This window comes from Onychomys torridus, chromosome 17, assembly GCF_903995425.1.
Source record: "Onychomys torridus chromosome 17, mOncTor1.1, whole genome shotgun sequence".
In the NCBI taxonomy this organism is placed as follows: Eukaryota; Metazoa; Chordata; class Mammalia; order Rodentia; family Cricetidae; genus Onychomys; species Onychomys torridus.
In genome coordinates this window covers 17335358-17352983 of record NC_050459.1, presented here as the reverse complement: position 1 = coordinate 17352983, position 17626 = coordinate 17335358, and positions in this window count along the sequence as shown.

Here is a 17626-nt window from a genome sequence, read left to right as displayed (position 1 = left end):
ACACCAACAACAGAGAAGACTTGGATTTCCTAACTAACCAAAAGACCTTATAACAATGTTACAAGGGGCAGAGGGTGGATAGGAAGGGACAGGAAATGAATGGGATCAAGATGGACGGCGTGAAAAACTATATCTATCTATCTATCTATCTATCTATCTATCTATGAGTATATATGTAAAACAAAGTGAAACTATATATGTAAACTATAGATAGATAGATAGATAGATAGATAGATATAGATAGATGTAAAACAAAATGAAACAAAAATATGGTTTTATTTGCTTGAAACAAGGCTGACTTCTACTTGGCATATTCGCGTCTCTCCCTACCAAGGCAGGACAGAACATAAAATCTTCCTGGGAAGACCCTAGATTTCTAGTCACATGACTTAGAGAGTAAGGTGGCAGCCTCCCCAGCATTGTATCAAGAGCAACTGGATATCATAACAGAGAAGACCGAGCTCGGGTTTCGCGGTGTTTTTATACTAAATCTCACTTTTAGGAGGTTTTCTCCCCACTTCACCCGCTCCATTACTGCTAGGAGTAGAACCCAGAGCTTTGTTATACCAGGCAAGCTCTCTACCACTAGGCTATACACTAGCCCATTTTTGAGATTCTTTTAACAAATTAACTGTCTTAGGTAGGTTTTCTATTGTGATGAAACACCATAACCAAAAAGCAGCTTAGGGAGGAAAGGGTTTCCTTGGCTTACACTTCCACATCATTGTTCATCACCGAAGGAAGTCAGGACAGGAACTCAAACAGAGCAGGAACCTGGAGGCAGGAGCTGATGCAGAGGCCATGGAGGGGAGCTGCTTACTGGCTTGCTCAGCCTGCTTTCTTATAGAAGCCAGGACCACCAGCCCAAGGATGGCACTGCCCACAATTAAGAAAGTGCTTTACAGCTGGGCCTTATGGAGGCGTTTTCTCAATTGCGTTCCCTCTTTTCAGATATCTCTAGTTTGTATGTGAAGTTGACATAAGATTAGCCAGCACACATTCACTTAATTTTATGTAGTTTAAACATGTGAAATTCTTTAGCTGCCCTCTCTTGGTCAATCTTTCTATAGCAATTTAATTAGTTCTCTCTCTCTCTCTCTCTCTCTCTCTCTCTCTCTCTCTCACACACACACACACACACACACACACACACACACACACATACACACACACACATACATACACACACACACACACACACACACACACACACACACACACACGGAAAAATTCAGAGGAGAATATATTTTAAATGGTAGTTTTGTCCTAAAGTAAAACATTGCCATTTCTGAGGCAAACTGATATTTTTAATCACACGAATCGTGAAATTTGTGTATCCTGGGATATAGAAGAGTTTCAAACTAAATTCCTATGATACAGGGACTCCAACCAACACCTACTTAAACAATTCCAATGTCCTCCCTCTAAAGATGGATGAATTAGGGAGTCTGCTTCCTCTCGGATAAGGATTTTACCTCTCATCATTGTGGAAGACAGTATAGAAAAACGGTCATCATCCTTCATCTCCCCAGAAAGACTTCTGGGACCACAGCTCTCAGGAGAGTCAGATGTGGAGAAAGAGGCATCAAGATTAACATATGAAATAAACCAATGTCAGAGGGAGACTAGAACCTGTAACTATGCAACAGGTCGCTAAATAGAGCATGCCCAACAATGCTTGCAGTCTCTAAACACCAGAAAAAGCAGGTGCTGTGTAAATGACTTGTGAACGTCATGATGCAAAAGCTTTCGAGTGTCAGACCTGTCCCAGCTCTTTGGCTTTTCTCTTTAATGTTTTCCTCTTCCTCCATAAACTGTCTCTCATTACTCTCATTCTATTACTCATTATGTCTATGAATTCCCTAGTCTAATTCTAAAAAAATATTTATTTTCATTTTATGCATACAGTGCTTTGCCTGTTTGTATGTCTGTGTACCATGTGTGTGCAGAGCTCACGGAGTCCAGAAGAGGGCATCAGATCCTCTGAAACTGGGGTTACAGATGGTTGTTAGCAGCCAGGTGGCTGCTGACAATCCAACTAGTTCCTCAGGAAGAGCAGTCGGTGCTCTTAATGGCTGAGCTGGGCTGCCCTGCTCCCCACTTCACAGCCCAATTCTGGGAACTGCTGCTTCCGGGTTTCCACCCTTCCGGGCCCACTTCTATCTCCAGTTCTCATCATTTGAGGTTCTAATTAGTTAATCAGACTTGCAAAACGTTCAATAGGAGGTGCTGTTATGTCCAGGAATGTTGCTGTTGTTGGTTTTTCGAGACAGGGTTTCTCCGTGTAGTTTTGGTGCCTGTCCTGGATCTTGCTCTGTAGACCAGGCTGGACTGGAACTCACAGAGATCCACCTGGCTCTGCCTCCCAAGGGCTGGGATTAAAGGCATGTGCTACTGCTGCCTGACCTTGTTATTTTTATTCCTTAGATGACTGTTTTCTAAGGAGAGACAGAAAGGTTATGGATCTGAATGGGAGGGGAGGTAGAGATGGGACTGGAAAGAGTAAGGGGAGGGGAAATTGTAATCTGAATATATTGTATAAAAAACTCTATTAAAAATCTATTTTCAATAAGAGAATACAAAGACAAGAACATTAAAAAAAATTTCAGAAGTGGGTAGTTAGAGTCAGTACCACACAAGCTGTCTTCTCTCACACCAAGCCCCCGATGGAGGGGTAAGACCCTGATGATCTCGGATTTTTAAAAAAAAAAAAAAAAAGTGGATGGATGCTGAGTGCCTTTTTTTGAAGTGCTGTAGATAGAACCCAGAGCGGGGAACTTTCTAGAAAGACTCTAACCATCAAAATACAGGTCCAACTATGAAAACATTGTTTCGTTTGCCTAATTTTTATGTGTACAGGTGTTCGATCTGCATGTATGTCTGTACACCACATGAGCACCTAGAGTCTGAGAAGGGCCTCCTGAGAGAGCATTAGAGCCCTTGCAACCGGAGTTACAGTTGGTTGTGCGGTGCAATGTGGGGGCTGGTGTGGTGGCTAAAGTTGTGTTTTAAGTTTAAATTACTGTGCTTAAGAGGTCTGTAAAACAAAAATGCCTCTAGCCTGTAAGCCCCACTGGCCCGAGGACAGGTAACTTCTTGTAAAATAACAAGCCACGTGTTTTCACTTCCGTAAATAAGCATGGTTGCCCCAGCTGCCACAGGATGTGCTTGGTCACATGTAGGCAGGAACTGTGTCGGGATGTATGCTTGTCCCTGATTGGACGAAAGCGGGACATACACAACCTTGTGGGTTTTGCCCTTTATAAGCCTTTGACTGATGTAATTTCGTGTCTTACTCTGGGAGTCCCGGGTATGGACCTTGCCAGTACTTAATAAAGCTTGCTGCAAAGTTGACTCAAAATCTGTTGTAGCGGTCTTGTTCTCTTCCGGTGGTTTTAACATGGGAAGTTGAACCCAAGTTATCTGAAAGAGAAGCCAGTGCTCTTAACCACTAAGCCATGCCAGACTGCCAGTAAAATTTTTATTGAGTACTGATGGTGTACCAAGGAGTACTAAGGATGTTTCAGTAAGCAACGTCTTGGATCCAATAGGGTAAGCACAGGCACTTGGACGTGAGCCAAGAATGATTGGCAGCCAGGCACGCATCCTTCGTATACAGCTTCCCTGCCACCACAGCCTGCTAACAGGTCTTTTGGGACTTCTTTAATTTGAACTTACAGAAATTGGAGCCTAGTTGGGTACAGTCAGGAGTGCTTCCTGAATGAGTTCCTCTTCTAAGACACCGTTTTGTCAGAGAGGGGAACTCGGGGCTTCAGGTTTTCAATACCTGAAGCCTGTGCACTGTGTGGTCTGACTCCTTGGGAGTTTAGCCATTTCTTAAGCATACTCAAAGACTCTAATCCTCTACTCCCCTCATTCTGTAGACCTCTCGCTACTGGGTCACAACGGTCTGACCAAGGCTCACTCTTTCTATCAGCTCACTCCCTTTTACCAACAAAAGATAGATTTCCTCATGTGCTCAACCAAATGAGTGTTTTCCTGACTTGTCTGGCAGAGGGCTATTTGTTGACAGGGCAAGACCCAACTCTCTTTGAAGGCTGGCCTTAAACAAATGTTGACAGATAAGGAAGGAGTAGCTGAATCACTGAGCCTAAGCTGCCTTTCCATCCTAAGAGCTCCATTTTATTGCTTTCCTGTCTCTGAAACCAGCTTCTCCTCCTACAATTCAGTTTCAGGCGGTACAGAAAGTGTGTTTTTCTCACTCAAAGGAGCTCAGGGTTGCTTCGTCTGCTGTTATCAGTTGAGTGAGCAGAGTTTAATTTGCTGATGGTATAAAATGACCAAGAATAGTTATTTTCTTTCTCTGAGGAGAACATTTTTATATTAAAATCAACAATGTAAGGAAATTGTTATCACTACTGCATTTCTGCTTCTGCAACAGAAACAGAACCGGAATCAACACTGCCTACAACCTTTTTTGTTCTCATCCCTTGGATCTCTCTGGATGTTATGTCCCCCAGAAGATTCTAAACACCACTGAAGCAAGCTATGCGACTTTAATCTCCTGGAATCATTGATGCCTACAGCTCTGCCAGGCTGTTCAGTAGCTCTTCAGTGCTTTCAGTCTTAGAGCCTACAAATTGAATAATGACCTGTAAACGGGCTCTTCACATCTACAGAGTGAGACAGAGATCTGCTGAAGGCAGTGATCTGGTTATGGCCTTTTCTGGGAGGGAAAGTGGGCTTAAGTTGATAAATACCTTAGGACATGACAAAATCTGCATGCCCATCCAGGACCATCATTTGTAATTGTTGTTGTTTTTACTCTTTGCTCTTTGGGGTCCCACCACCCAGATCCCAAATAATCACATGGAGACTTATTCTTACTTACAAATGCCTAGCCTTAGCTTGGCTTGTTTCTAGCCAGCTTTTCTTAACTTAAATAATTCCTTCTACCTTTTGCCTTTGGGATTTTACCTTTTTTTATTTCTGTATATCTTTTCTTTCCTTCTTATTCTGTGTCTGACTGTGTGGCTTGCCTCTGTCATCCTCCTCTCTTCCTTTTCTTGTTACTCTCTCCCTCTTTTTCTCTTCTTTTAGTTCTCTCTACCTGGCAGCCCCACCTATCCCTCTCCTGACTAGCTATTGGCCATTCAGCTCTTTTTAGACCATCAGGTGTTTTAGACAGACACAGTAACACAGTTTCACAGAGTTAAACAAATGCAACATAAAAGAATGCCGCACATCTTTGCATCATTGAGCAAATGTTCCACAGCATGAATGAATGTAACACATCTTCAACTAATATTCCACAATGATCATTAAAACTATTTAATGTTTAACTTTATCAGACTATGGTTAGTTGAAAGCAAAAATTATTTTGAGCTGAGCAAAATGAGAACTCTTAAAAGACTTTGATGGTAAATTTGGCACATGACAGGATATCAATGAATGTGGCCCAACACAAAATGGCAAACTTACTTAAAACATTATGAAATATTTTGTGACTTTTTTTTGTAACTAGGGAAGGGCAATTATTGAGCATGAAGCTTGCAGATGTCAATGTTGTGCTGTAGTGTCAAAAGGTTAGACATGTGTAATTCATACTCTTAGAACATTAGTGGATGTTCTGATAGCAGGTAACCTAGTTTGCTTTTGGTCAGTGTGTTAAAACACCAACCAAGCTGGGCAGTGGTGGCGCACACCTTTAATCCCAGCACTCCGGAGGCAGAGCCAGGCGGAATGAGTTCAAGGCCATCCTGGTCTATAGAGCAAGATCCAGGACAGGCACCAAAACTACACAGAGAAACCCTGTTATTAAACAAAACAAATCAACAAACAAACAATCAAAAAACACCAACCAAAAGCTGCTTGGGAAGGAAGGTATTTATTTCAGCTTGTAGGTTATAGTCCATCATTGAGGGGAGCCAGGACAAGAGCTCAAGGGCAGGAACCTGGAGGCAGGAACTGAAGCAGGGACCATGGAGAAACACTGCTTCCTGGCCTGCTCCCGCTAGCTTGAACCCACCCAACTCTCTTAGACAATTCAGGATCACCTGTCTGGAGTTAGCATCTCCCATGGTGGCCTGGTTCCTTCGACATCAAGCAGCAATTAAGAAAATAGCCCCACAAACATGCCCACAGGCCAGTCTGATGGAGGAAGTTCTTTAGTTAAGGTTCTCTCTTTTCACATGTGTCAAGTTAATGGTCAGGATCAGGCATCATGAGAGAGATGACAGGAGAATTCCTCCATGACATCCTTCAGGCTGTCTCCTAGGCAACTGCAGATCTTGTCAAGTTGGTAACATCAAACCATTGGAGTGGCAGAACACTTGCCTAGCATGCTCAAGACTCCAATTTTAATCTCCAATACTGGAAAAAAAATCACAAAACTCATTTCATTTAAGTATCTATTTGTGCCAAAATATTTTTAATGACCATTTTATGAGTGAATATTTTGAAGTGATTTTAGTACATTTAATGCCCTGTGTATCTGTGAATTAGAAAGGTGCAGAAGCATATATATCATTTTTATGATGTATGCAAAATCTTGAGAGTTAAAGCATATAAATGTACTCTATACAAAGTGACCAATAAGTGCTCTGTGTTATACACATGAATCATATCGAGATGCAACATGTAAAATGGGCAGTGGAATTATTTTTGCTCTTCTACTATTTTTTGTTTGTTTGTTTTTCAAGACAGGGTTTCTCTGTGTAGTTTTGGTGCCTGTTCTGGACCTCACTCTGTAGACCAGGCTGGCCTCGAACTCACTCCGCCTGGCTCTGCCTCCGGAGTGCTGGGATTAAAGGCGTGCGCCACCACCGCCCAGCCTATGTCTACCTTTTTAATCAGTTCTATTCATATGAAAAATGCGCATGGGGCAGTCCTGCTATGTAAATTTCTGACATACATCTATTGCTTTGACGATTTTGTTGTAGTGTATGTGGCGTGGACTTATACACCAGGAAATGAATGTTTATGGCCATTAGAACTAAATTTTTAAAGGATTTTTTTTTAATTTAATGAGTATGTGTGTGTTTAAATGTATGTAGGTGTACCACATGTGTGCAGAAGTCCACAGAAGTGCGAATAGGCCATTGGATCCCTTGGAACTGGAGCGAGAAGCAGTTGTGAGCCATCATGCGGTGCTGGGAAATGAGCCCAGACCAGTGAGAGCAGTAAGCTTTCTCAATTGCTGTTCATCTCTTCAGCCCACCAGCACTAAATTTGTAACAAGTCTAATGTTCTGATTTTGTTAATGATAAAGACCTATTTTCCTACTGACTCAAAAATTCTAATTTTTCTTCAAAAATAGAACCTGAGTTAATACATAGATGATTTCTGTGTAGTTTTTTTCTGTGTAATGATGCTTAATTGTTGCAGACTCTTTTATATGGCAAATACATTTATGTATCTGCTGTATTATATAAGACTTCTAAAAGGCAAAACTCAGGAGACCACGTTACCAAGATGTGTCCTCCAACTAGATTTGTTAGTGGTCCTGATCTTTTCCAGGTCTGTGTTCATGTGTTCCTAATTGTATTGTGAGTATTCTCTTTAAGCAAAGGTAATTAGTCATGATCTAATACCATGTATCCAAGCAGCATCTCCTAATGATGAAAAGGCATCAACCATTGGTCCCCTAGGGAGTACATCTGTATCTTAGTCATCTGTATCTTCTATTGCTGTGAAGAGACACCATGATTAAGGCAACTCTTATAAAAAAAAAAAAGAAAGAAAGAAAGAAAGCATTTAATTGGGGACTTGTTTACAGTTTTAGATATTTAGTCCATTATTATCATGGTAGGGAGCATGATGGCATGGTGCTAGAGACATAGTTGAGGACTACATCTTGATCCACAAGGACACAGAGAAATAGACAGATAGAGATAGATAGATAGATAGATAGATAGATAGATAGATAGAGATAGAGTGAGCCAAGGGCCATAGGAATATATAGTGGGTGACAACAAGTATTTAACAGGTCAACCTACCAGATGAATAATTCTCTGTTGAGGAGCCCCACTTGGCAAAGCCATGGAGTTACTGACTGTAAATGACTGGTTGCTCCTGTCTGTCATTTCTCTCATGTGCCACTACATTTATTCCTTAAGAACTGATATGGGTATTTTTTCACTGCTTGTGTGTTTATTTCATGAAAATATTCCATCTTTGGTCACACTTATAGTTGTGGATGGTCAGGAAGGTGATTTCTGTTTAAGCTGTATAATTCTGATGAATAGAAATAATACTAGAATATTTTTCATAAACTGACACAGGAAAATAACAGTATTCTCAGTCACAAAGACAGCTAATTTAGACTTCAGAACAAATCCAGAAAATACACAAAGACAAGATCCCAGGTGTTCATTGCTAAATCAAGGTCAGACTTGAAACAACTTTGGTAGACATAACCCTCTGCATAATTCTCTTTCTGCATATACCCCAACCACTCAGGTTTCAGTCAGCTAACTGTTATTGTTAAGTCCTAAATTTCAACGTCATTTTCTGTCCGGGAACCCTGACCAACTCAGAGCTACATGCTTGGCCAAGCATTACTGACCGGTTAATGTGACCCTTCTCTCCTGAGAGCCTGAGAAAAACCATGTGATTCCTTATATGTATCAGTTTGGCTCTGGTTGTTTACTCAAGAAATGCCTTGTGACCCTGAAAATGTAACTCATGTGTGTAGAATGTGGCTGGAAAGGAGGGATGTGAAGGAACTGTGTAAAGAGCAGTGAGTGAGTGAGTGAGTAAGTGAGTAAGTGAGTGAGTGTGTGGGGTGCAGAGGAAGCTGTGTAAAGCTATGGAGAGAACTGCTGTAAAAAGAGCTGTGCAGAGGGTAAGAGTGAGTGTGGGGTGTGTGTGTGTGTGTGTGTGTGCAGAGGGTAAGAGTGAATGTGTGGTGTGTGTGTTGTGAGTGTGCAGAGGGTAAGAGTGAATGTGTGTGTGTGAGTGTGTGGGGGTGTGTGCAGAGGCTAAGAGTGAATGTGTGTGTGTGTGTGTGAGTGGTGTGTGTGAGTGTGTGTGGGGTGTGCAGAGGAAGCTGAGGAGAGAGGATGAATAGCTAGGCAGGAGAGAAAAGAAAGATTTTAAGAGAGGATTTTTTCAAGATGAAGTAAAAGAGAAAATTTCCATCAGAAAGCATGTGTTTCCTTATTTTCCCTCAGATAGAAACTTATTTGTAAAGACCCTCAGATAAAAAAGTTTCCTAAAGTCCTGCTACTCTGAGGTCTTCGATTCACAACCTGGAGCAGTTCAGGGAGCTGGACTCCCGGGCTGCAAGAGATAGATAGATAGATAGATAGATAGATAGATAGATAGATATGGATGGATAAAGATAGATAAAGAGAGAGAGATATGGATGGATAAAGATAGATAGAGAGATATGGATGGATAAAGAGATAGATAGATAGATAGATAGATAGATAGATAGATAGATAGATAGATAGATATGGATAGAGATAGATAGACAGACAGACAGACAGACAGATAGAGCGAGCGTGGGGCTTGGCATGGGCTTTTGAAACCGCAAAGTCCACCTCTAGAGACACACTTCCTCCAACAAGACCACACCTCCTCATCCTTCTCAAACGATGCCACTCTCTGGTGACCAAGCTATCAAATATATGAGCCGATGGGGGCCACTCTCATTCAGACCACCACAATCCGTAAACAAGTATTTCAGTTTTAAGTTACCTTTTCCTAAATATTTACTCTTATAGGTTGTACTTTTGTAATACTTGGTTGTCTGTTAAAAGTGCAACTTCTAACAAAAAAGTAAAGGAATAGTATTTTTAAAAGTTTTAGAGCCCCGAGTTTGAGGCCAGCCTGGTCTACAAAGCAAGTTCCAGGACAGCCAGGACTGTTACACAGAGAAATCTTGTCTTGAAAAACAAACAAATAAATAAAAATTTTGGAGCCCACCTTCAGTCCTCTTGGTGCAGACCCATGGTCTCCCTGGTTTGCCGAGGGCTGTAGCAGTATACAGCAGGTGACAGCTAGTGTGTGACAAGTCGACCCAGCAGATGTAAAACTTCCTGATGGGTGCCCACCTGGTAAAGCCATGGGGTCACTGGCTGTGGAAAGCCGTTGTTTTCTGTCTGTAACTTCCTAATGTGCCACCATTATGCCTCCCTAAAAGAACAGCTGTGGGGTGCTTTCCACACCCTTTGGTGGTGTGTTTTACATGTCTGGGCACACATTTAGCTGTGGATTTCTGTTTAAGCTGTATAATGCTGATGAACAGAAACATTACCAGAGTATTCTTCTTTACTGACACAGGAAAGCAACAGTATTCTCAGTCTCAAAGACAGTCTCCTACACATTTTGCAAAGACCTTAGAACAAGTCCAAAACAGACTAAGCTTCCCCTACAGAATATACACAAAGATTAATTCCCAGGTGTGTTTATTGCTAACTCAAGGTCAGGCTGTTTACACTGAGATTGGCTCCTTGCAGTAGTTCTCTTTCTGCATGTACCCTGACTGCTCAAGGTTCAGCCAATTGTTTAGTGTCTGGGAACCCCTCGCCAACTTCGAGCTATGTGCATGGGTCAATGCGACATTACTAGCCTAAGAGAAACTACATGACTTATCTTGTGTTGTGAGTACGAGTAGGACCCTGAAAATGTAACTTATAATTGTCCAGAGTTTGGCTGTGAGGTAGTAGCAGTGCCGGTGTGGAGAGAGATGGCCGTGTAGAGCTATGTGAGAGCTGCTACAGAATGTGAGTGAATGTGTGTGTGTGTGTGTGTGTGTGTGTGTGTGTGTGTGTACACGCGCACTGAGTGAGAGATGAGGAAGAAGAAACATTAGGGAATGTGAAAGAATGAATGAGGGCAAATGATGGGAAGGAATGGTGTAAGAACTGGGCAGAGGTTAAGAGTGGACATGTTGAGTGTGTGTAGGTGTGCTTGCTAAGTGAGGGATGTAGCTGAATGGGCAGAGAGAAAATGTAACATAGAATTGTCCAAAGTTGGGCAGAGAAGAAGAAAGATGAGAGAATGAATGAATGAAAGAATGAATGAGTAAAGAGTGAATAAATGATGTAACAATATGTGAAGGAATGTAACAGAGTACAGAGAAGAAATGTGTAGATGTAATTGTGCCAAAGAGATTTGTACTTGTGTGGAGACAAGGAAAATGAAGCTGTATAGAGAAGAGATATAGAAGAGAACTGTATGTAAAAGAAAGATGTGTAGACATGTAAAAAGGATGTATGTATGTATGTATGTATGTATGTATGTATGTATGTATGTATGTAAAGATATGTAGATGTATGCAGCAGTGTGGAGATTTGTAGCTGTATGGAGTCAGAAAGAGTCAGAAACCATTTTTGTTTGTTTGTTTGTTTCTTTGGTTTTTTTGTTTTTCGAGACAGGGTTTCTCTGTGTCGTTTTGGTGCCTATCCTGGATCTGACTCTGTAGACCAGGCTGGCCTTGAACTCACAGAGATCCGCCTGACTCTGCCTCCCGAGTGCTGGGATTAAAGGCGTGCGCCACCACTGCCCAGCCAGAAACCATTTTTAAGATGAAGTTTTTTATCCTGGTGGTAGCCTTGGAGCAGTCTCTCCATAGGCCGCTGATCCTGGTTCTTCCTCACCACCCTCCTCAGCCACCCCTTAACCCATCTGCATTTCTTTGTAATTCCCTGCTCCAACTGCTGAACTACTCTACACCAGGTGCCCAATGAGGCTACCAGCTCTCTCCTTCCTCTCAACCATTCTGGTCTCTGTAGGATACTCTGAGAACTGCCCCTGCTGCCCACCTCAGCTCCATCTCCCAGCCTATCTTTTTTGTCAGGAGGAACCCATGGTCCCCAGTTCATCCTTGCCACTCTCCGCAGTCATTCCTTCCAGATCATCCGTTCCTGTGTGACACCCTACTGTCCCCAGAACCACTTTCTCCCAGACACCCCACAGCCACCACACCTGACTGGGACCCAAATAGGCTACCCATGCCCTACCACCCTCCTCCATTCTGATTTCTTTAAGTTACTGCTAGTCCAACCTTGTATGTATGCCTCAGCCATTCCTCCCAGCCTACCTCCATTGCCTTGGGACTTTCTACCAACCATAGCAAAACCCGGAGTATGCCCAGTGTTGCCCCTGCCACCCTTTGTGGAGCAGAGCCAGGACCCCGAGTCCTACTCAAGAGACCCCCAGAATCAGTCCACTTTCCATGCCTATCACCCACCCCACCCACTGAGAATGGGATTGCTTAGAGTCTGAATAAAGACTACTAAACAGAACTTTAAATCTGGAAACAATTGATCTGAATGCTAAACCCCAGGGTAACCCAAGACTGAAAACCTGGCATCATTATCCTGGTCCACAACCTATTAGATTAGGGTGAAAGCATTAGATCAGAAAACAGCATCCATCTTTCTGCTGCCTCCAAGAAACACACCTTCCCATCAAGGACAGACATCCATCACATTAGATAAGAGGATGACAAAGGTATTACAAACCAATGGAACTGAGAAGCAAACCGGCACAGCCATTTTAATACCAGACAAGATAGACTTCAAATGAAAACTTATCAGAAGAAAAGGTGAGGATGCTACATTCTCACTAAAGGGAAAATCCACCAAGAGGATACTGCAATTCTCAACATTTATGCACCAGACGCAAGGGTACCCAGTTCCATAAAAGAAACACTACTATGTCTAAAATCTCATATTGGCCCCAATCATGGTGATAGCGGGTGACATCAGGGTCCCACTGTCACCAATAGACAGGTCAAACAGACAAATGCTAAACAGAGAAACTCTGGGATTAAAGAACATCACAAATCAAACGGACCTAACAGACATCCACAGAACAGTGCACCCAAACCCTAAGGAATAGACTTTCTTCTCAGCAGCCTACGGAACTTTCTCCAAAATTGACCTTGAATTATAACACAAAGCAAGCCTTAACAGACACAAGGAAATTGAAATAAGATCCTGCATGCAGGATAGCTGAAACAATTCTGAACAATGAAAGAACTGCTGGGGGTATCAAATGATTGATATTTCAAATTATATTATGCAGCTATAACAATAAAACTAGCATGGCATTGGCATAAAAACAGGCAAATTGATGGAATAGAATTGAAGGCCCACACATAACTCCATATATCTACAGTCACCTGATTTTTGGAAAAGAGGTCAAATCCCAACTGTATCTTCAAGACAGAAGTTGAAGAAGGCATCCAAGGAAGGGCAGATAGAATACAGTGTCATAAAGGGGACATTAGAATAAGAGGATTTAACGGGGAGGGGAATGGGAAGGCAGGGTAGAAGACAGGATATCGGAAGGGATAACTAACATTAAAGCCCCTTTGACAAGCCACATAGAAACCTACTACTGTGAAATCTTCCTATAATACATAGATACATAAATGGAATTTAAATGGAGTTACTGTATAATGGGGGAGGGTGGAGAATTAGACATCATATATTGCCAAATAAAATCCCCAGCACCAGGAATAGGTTACATCTTGTTGAGTCATTGGCCAAAGGGTTCCCATAAATGCCTCCCCCACCCCCACAAAAGCATTACAGACTATTACTAGTGTTATTTGTTGTCCTCCATAACCTAATGGCAGCACCCTATTGCTAAAGACACCATATACCTATATCATCAAACATGGAGAACCTGAACTGATGCTCAACTAGATGCTTCATTTACTATTGATTAATATTGATGATACTGGAAGGTACTCTGCACACTACCAGAGGGCAAAGGTAATCACCACTATCACCCAGCTATAAGCTACAACCCACAACAATGACCTGCCTGCAAAATATTTTGGGACAATAGTGGCACAAACGCTATGGAAGTAACCAATCAACCACCGTTGGATTTGGAATTAGTGCCCACTTCAACAGATGAAACTCATACCCAACACTGTTAGTAAGGCAGAGAACCTGAGGCGAAAGAGGCCTTAGGCCTGGGGAAAAACTCACTATAATTATTCTGATAGATTAGCATAGCACTACAATGACTCCTAATGCCATATTGCTATTTTCATAGGCCGGTGCCTTGCTGCAGCCTCATCAGAGAAGCTTCTCCTTGCAGTAGATGGGAATCAACACAGAGACTCACAACTGGACAGCATACAGAGGGTGAGAGACTTTGAGGCACTCCTCTCTGAGTGGGGATGTCTGTATTACACTCCTCTCAAGCGTCAGCGATCGATGTGGAAGAGGAGGCAGAAAGATTATAGGAGCCAGAGGTGATGAACAACTCCAGGGAAACAGCATTTTCCAGACACAACAGGACCTGCGCACATGTGAATTCACAGACTGTGACAGCATGAACAAGACCTTCAGAAGTTCAAGCCAGGCAAGAATCCCAGCCAGGAGAAGAGGAGTTCCACTCCTAGCCAAGAAGCTACAGAGTGCTCAGGAATAGTTGGCCAACGCAAAGTAGACTCCATATTTGTTTGTTTGTTTGTTTTTAATTTTGTGTGTGCACGTGCCTTTGTTTACTAAAGAGAGAAAAAGAATATGATGTAGAGTGGGTAGGAAGAGGGGGGGGGGGGTCTGGGAAGAGTTGGTGGAAAGGAAAGAATATGACCAAAATATATTATATGGAAACTTTTAAAAATAAATAAAGAAGAAAAATTTAAACTACATTTATTTGGTACATATGCGCATGTGTGTCTCAAGGTGTACTCATGGAGGTCAGAAGACATGTTGGAGTTCTTGGGCTTTAACTCAGACTGTCAGTTTTAGGGACAAGCACCTTTGTCTACTGGAGTCATCTTGGTGGTTTCTGAACATATTTTTTTAAAATAACATTTTTCATTAATTCTTTGACAACTTCCTATAGTAAATCTTGATAATATACATTTCCAAAGTCTCCCCTCTCGCTAGTCTCAAATTCTCTCCCTGTGGAGAAAATGTTTTCTGTGACCTACTAAGTCCAGTTAGCGCTGCCTGTTGAGATGTGGACTGGCTCTGTTGGCTTGACTGGGTAGGTGACCACAGCTGCTCTGATTCCATGAGCGCAGCGATTGTACCATATCTAGAAATCAGACCCTGGAGAACACTCCTTCCCATCCTCTGACTCTTACATTCTTTCTGCCCCTTCTTCCTTGATGTTCTCTGCACCTGGGGGCGGGGGGATGCTGTCTAGATGTCCCATTTCAGGCTGACACTTAGGAGTCACTCACTGAACAGTGTTTTGAAATGCTAGAACATCATCCACAGGACAAATGAAATTAAAGAACAACTCTTCTGTAACTCTTAGTTGTTTAAAATTTACATCACAGGCCACATCAGCTCAGAGGGGTGCATCTCATCCCAGCCACGAGGTGGCTAATCAGTGGTGCCTTCAGAGAACGTCCTTCAGAGGCAAGGGAAGGAGTTTTCAGAATCAAAATGCAACTCCTCAGGCATGGCAGCCTCTGCCTGTAATTCCAGCTCTTGGAAGGCTGACCTGAGGCAGGAGGATCATAAGTTTTAGACCAACCTGGGCTTCACAGCAAGACTCTGCCTCAAAGCCAACAGCAGAATGGAGTTGCTAAAAATAATTCAAGCCAAGAAGTTATGGAGAAATGGTTCATGTGTGTGGTGGCCTGTTACACAGCCCCTGGAACATCCATTCATTACCCACCTCTGTGTCAGAATTAACATTCTGTGACTAATAGATTAGAAAAAAAAAACTTTAGAAATTAACTTAGTGGACTGGCATCTTCCACCAACCCAAACGCTAAGAATGTCATCCGATAACATCCGATGATTCATAGGAGATCTTCCCCCATCTTGCTGTAATCACCTTTCTGGTGTATCCATGGATGCATTTCAAGCTTGCCTTGATTAATTACTTTCTTAATTCTGTAAAACTATAAAATGTCTTAAAACTGCTCCCACATTGGAACATTACATTTGGGGAGACCTAAATGTATATTCCTGTGCTATGATCACTCATATAAGCTTCAGAATAAACTATGGTTTTTCTTCCTTTGAGGAAAGAGCCATTTCTTCCGATGACAAGGACCACCCTTGACTCCTTCTCTTATTCTGTCTATATTTGATTCACACACAGGAGTCTTGTATCTCAAGACTGAAGTGAAAAAAGAAAAAAACAGAGGGAAATGTTGTAGAATATTATTTCAAGGTATGTTACTTTTGTTTATGCTCTAGAACATGTGTTTAATGATGCAAAGATGTGTTTGATTAAATAAAATTCACCTGCAGTCAAGAGGCTGTGTCAGCAACTAGCTGACAGGAAGTGGTAGGGAGGAGCCAGGTGAGAAAGGGTTTATATAAGGAGGGGTAAGGTGGTGAGCTACTTGCTATATTCAGCCTCTCGAGAGCAGAATTCCACCTTAACCTTTGAATCTTGAGTTCTTTAGAGGGAGAGAGGTTCAGTTAAGTTCCCTTCATAGCTTTGTGAGAGTTGGAGCCAGAGGGAACAGATCTCCCCCCTGCTAGGGCCCTTGCTGCCTAATAGCTGCTGGTAGTGGTGGAGCTGCAGTTGCTAATTTGGACAGCTGTGGCTTAAAAGGCAGCACCCATTTGAAAAAGGACAACAGAGGGCTGGAGAGATGGCTCAGCGGTTAAGAGCACTGGCTGTTCTTCCAGAGGTCATGAGTTCAATTCCAGAGGTCATGAGTTCAATTCCCAGCAACCACATGGTGGCTCACAACCATCTGTAATGAGATCTGGCGCCCTCTTCCAGCATGTGGGCAGAACACTGTATACATAATAAATAAATAAATCTTAAAAAAAAAAAAAAAGACAACAGGAAACGCAATTGTCCCTGAGCCCCTCTTTTTGGCTCTTCACTATAGAAATAACAGGCCCCAAGAAATTGGAATTTCCCCAGGAATATCATGCTGAGGCCATGTGGGAGCCTGAGTAAGAAAGCTGTGACCTTACTGCGAACTATGGATGGGACAGAGTGCTGAATGTTCTTCCCACAAGGTGGCCTTCTAGAAATAATTGCATAGACTGTGGTAAGTGGATGTACTGGACAGCAAGGACATGAAGGGAATGCCCTGGGATGTCCACATTATCTCTGTTAGTGGGAAAGGCGAAGGCCTGGGAGGGATATTCTTGGCTCTTTTCACATGACCGAAGACGATAAGACAGGATGCCAAGTGTATTCCCTTGTTATATTTGTATTTGCTTAATCTCACTGGAGACGGGTGCCTCGTGTTGCTTTAGCAATAAAGGAGTGAGAAGTTCTTTGTCTGCACTATTGAGTTCAAATGCTTGGAGCACCCAGTTAGTTATCCAAGGAAGAGCTGTGGCATATCCTTCAGTCCACGAGACTTCATCTTGCTGGTCGCTGCCCAGGCGGGTATAAAAGGCCGGTAAAAGTCAGAAGCCCTGCGCCAGACATCAGAGATGCTTGTCTCAGGCAAAGAGTTTTCACCCAGTTCTGACAAACGTCACCCTACAGGAGAGGCTGGAGCCTAGAAACCCATGGTGGACCAGAACACACCTTGAGCAGGACTGCTTAGTTATATACACCTCCTGCCTTTCACTTAAACCCAAACCTCATGTTGGGATCCCAAAATTGGACTTGGGCTGGCAGAGGCATGGGTGGGAGTGATTGGGCCACTTTCTGTCTCTTCCCAAGATAGTCACATTGAATGAACCTCTTTTTCTGCTTTTGTTAGTTGTGTGGTGAATTAGGCTATAGGGAGCGGGGTGAGTGGCTG